The sequence below is a fragment of the Benincasa hispida genome, chromosome 12 (genome assembly GCF_009727055.1).
Source record: "Benincasa hispida cultivar B227 chromosome 12, ASM972705v1, whole genome shotgun sequence".
NCBI lineage: Eukaryota > Viridiplantae > Streptophyta > Magnoliopsida > Cucurbitales > Cucurbitaceae > Benincasa > Benincasa hispida.
In genome coordinates, this window is record NC_052360.1 from 31,759,256 (window position 1) to 31,763,558 (window position 4,303).

The window sequence follows — 4,303 nt, forward strand, 5'->3', positions numbered from 1 at the left end:
TCTATCAGTTTTATCAATTATTGTCTGTTTTTTAAAGTTCCCTTGCCAAATCCATTTTTTCGGTAAAAAAGTATAACATGACACATCATCATCAAACGCTATGACCATGACATATTATTCATGTATGGATTGTAAAGCTATTATATTTAATCCGCAAATTTTGCTATAGAATTATAATTTAAAAGGTGTACAATAATTCAGGCCTTGAAAACACAAGTTACAAATAATACAAAGATTATGATTTTACAAGGGCAACAGAATCTTCCGTGTAAGTTTCATTAGCCAAAACTTTATCTGCTATGAGTTTCTTGTAACTAAAGCTCAAGCCACCCTACACCAGAATTCATTAAGAAAATGATGGTTATCTGTGTCTCTCAAGAACCCTCTCAATTCCACATCAGAACCTTGTAAAAGAAACTACAACGTGGTTCTAATCAAAAGAGATGAGTTAAGAAAGAAGCTTTATAAGACTACCACCTTGAGCACCCCACAAAAGGTTGAAAGAGGGCAATAAATTGAGGTGGCTCAAAAGAAAAAAGCATATAATACGGAAATTCCCAAAGATAGAAACTATTTATCACGTATACTTTGTGTTTATGGTACCTAAACAGACCTCCCTTTCAGCGAGTTGGACATTGTATTCGTCAACTGTGTAGCCATCTTTTGATCTTCCTGAGGTTTGAAATATAGAAAATGGTTTAACAACAATAAACACATATGTTTATGTACAAATGCACTTAAATATGTCATGATATGAAAATGTAAGGAATGAGAAAACATCCCTACACTTGTTTACAAGCAATTATTCTTTTACAGGAATCAAGAGTACTTTCATTAGATCAAGGAAATCATCTTCCATTATTCCCTTTCTTAGAGAATCAACACTAGTTATTCAATTGAATTGGCAAGTGTACCACCACATTCCAAGTTTAAGTATGAACTTACAATAGTTAGATTTTCTCAAAATAAACCCTGAATGCTAACTAACCTCAATGCTATCCTTTCCAAACCAAGAGCACAAGAAATAATCTTCTTTCCTTTCACCAGAGTGGTAGGTATAAAGAATGATGTACCATCTAAGAGAAACTACTTGTAATTCTGAACGTTCATTGTCAGTTCCTTGAATGACTAAATGGTCAACTGCTGGGTCAATGACTCGATTCCAAGGTTTCATAGTAAGAATTTCAGGAAACAATGCATAAAGATCTTCCCCAGCACCCAATTTCTTACTGTTTTCCTTTATTGCTTCAGCATCAGAAATATTAAAGCCTAACAGTAAGGGAGAGAATAACATCAGATGGCAAGTGAAGACAGAGACATGCTAGCAACAAGAATACATTGAGACGACACTTCAATGAATTAAGAAGGAAATACCTTCCAAAGGGCAACATAGTTAAATCTTATGTTGAAGTCAAGATCTTTATACAGCCCATGGTCCAAAAGTACCAACTGTGGCTTCTCTTGCCTGTGTGCCGATAGAACAAGAATTCACAAATCAACAATAACATTCTTTGATCTCATAAAGAACAGGCAAGGCTACAGATTGATATCTCAAGAAGTTATCTATAGGTTTTTTAACAAATAAATCGATCATTTAGTAAGAGCTCACCTAAGATGCTCATTCTATTAGAAGGTAAGGGACGGACAAGCAAGTTTGCAGCATGATGGTCACAGTGCATAAATCCATGCTTATATATCATCTCATCAAATGCATGACTAACCTGTATAATAAGTTCGAGGTAATTTTATCAGCAAGTGATGTAAAACTCATATCATTGATTCATATTATGGTCAAGCAAGGAATTTAAAAAGATTTTAAAATAACATCTCAATGAATGGCCTGAAATCCTAAACCTGTAAAACATCTTCTGGCTAGTCAGATACAACTGTAAATCAATAAATAAAAGTTTACAAAACACGTGAGGATATAGGACTATCAAGTGGGTAAAGAAAGGAACACTCAATGAACGAAGACAAAATATAAATAATGCTCATAAATAAACCTAATTTTCTTGAATAAACAAAATGTGTGGTCTTACTAATTTTGCAACTTCTGATGGTTGAACCCCAAGCTTCTGAATGGCTTTAACATCATTTATTTGAGCACCATCCATAAACTCCATGGTCAATAACTTTAAGGTACTTAAGTTCCAAAACAGTGACTGAAATACCAATTTTAAGACAGAACCCCTCATTTTCTAACCAAAGTAATTTGTGTTTGTTCGAAACAATTCCAATATTCTCATAGAATCTCTGATATTCTTATATAAAATAGGAGGTCACCATGAACAGAAAGCTTACAAGTGGAATAGAACGGGGGGGAAAATCCAGTCAAGTTCATAACCTTAAAAATAACCTTAATAACATGAGCATTGAGGAGAGGAAAATCAGATTCAATGTTGTGCAAAACAGAAAAGGCATATAATTTCATATTATTTTAAGCCCAACGAATTTACCTATCAAAGATCAGTTTATGAAAGAACTTGGGAAAACACGTTGAATAAGATCTCAAGGGTTCTTAAGAATACATCTTCAGAAGGAAATCTACCTGATTTAGAATGAGAAGACTAACATGCGACCTAGCATTAAAGCATAATGGTAAGAGCAATCTGGAACAATCAAATTTTTAGGGGCTTAAATTCATTACCAGAAGCTAGCAAATAGGACATTGAAAATCCCATAGTTTCTTAAGTATAAATTTAACTGTTGTAAAAAACAGTCAGCAATTAAACAACTTGGGGAAAAAAGGAGGAAAGTTCATCGACATCCATTGAAAACTGAAGAATCGTGAGAGAGAGTTTTTCATGACATAAAAAGAGTACATATAATCAAAGTAAAAGGAGTGTAGGAGAAGGGGCATACAACTGAAAAGAGTGTAGGAGACAGAGAGGAAAACCTACCTTTGGCAAACTTTCACTAACCTCATCAACCAACCATTTAAATCAAAACAAAAAAACATTCTTCATCGTAGGAGATCATATATCACCAAAAGTCTATGGAACAATATTATTGCTGCAGAAACATTTTTCTAGATAGAGCAAACTTTTCTTCATTCAGAGTATATAGATGCATGATTTATATGGGTTTTATATGGACAGAATGCATTCATCAACAAACCCTTAACAAGGTCATAAGATGTTCTAGAACATTACCTATAATCAACAGAGAAAAATTCGATATAAGGTGTTCACAATTAATGCAACACTAGCATGATCTGCAGTCACAGTATCAGTCATATGAGTGTGGTGCACCTGAATATAAAAGGACCATAAGTAAACAAAAAATTGACCCTCAAAAGTCAAATCAATATAAATACATGTGAATTCAAGTTCAAATTTATTGAGTACAACAAGACCTTCACAACAACTTTTTGCCCATCATGGAGCAACATGCGCTTGTGCAAGGGAAACACTGGCTATTGGATCAGGATTAAATTCAGAAAAGATCTGCACATGAGAAGGCTTGCTTCATGAGACAAATGTCTATGGGCTGTATGGCATCCCATTGTATTTCATCTACTTGGAGGTACGAAGTGACTCTATCTGCTAAGACTTTGCCCCTGTGTAAATGCAGATAGTATGTCAGGAAGACTGAATATTAGATATGGTAGCATTTGGAAGGTAGCCAATGCATAGATGAATTAGTAATTAAAGTTGTAACTATTGCACCCAATGACCCCAAACCAGATTTATATGTAAAAGGAAAATCAGTGGAAAAAAATAGAAAAATTCAGCATAATCATGAGTTCTTACTTTATTTTCATCTCTAAAGTTTGCACCAAGATCCATACGAATGATCGATAAAATGAAGTTGCAAATCCACCATCTTCGCAGAAGGCAAGGATACTTGACTGACCTATTACGAACGATTCCACAAACTACAACCACCACAACTCCTCACGCGATCACTTGCATAATCCCCGAGGAAAATGCTGAGATTTTCAAACAACAACAAGATCCAATCCCGTTTAGAAGAGCACAGAACATCAAACACATGGATCGCTCATTAGAAAATGGTGAAAGCTACAATGGCTTTGCACCGGGAGGCTTTTCGGTGCTTGATCCGTCGTTCTTCTTCCTCCTCGTTGATAATCTTATACGTGAATGATACATTTCTTAACAAAATGAAGGAATAAGATTCCCACGAACCCTAATTGCACTTTGAGGTCAAATGTTCACCAAGACATGGAGATTCAAGCAGCTGCCATAGCCAATGACCTTCGAATGCGGGCAACCACAGACGAACGACGAGCAACCTGATTTGCACAGCCAAACTTGGACGACAGACAACCTTTCGCATGACC

The 4,303-nt window shown here is 35.3% G+C and overlaps 1 pseudogene; it reads right to left on the minus strand.

Annotated features, from left to right (window-relative positions):
* Positions 1–235: 235 nt before the first annotated feature.
* On the minus strand, positions 236–3,788 carry LOC120067483 (annotated as a pseudogene).
* Positions 3,789–4,303: the final 515 nt, after the last annotated feature.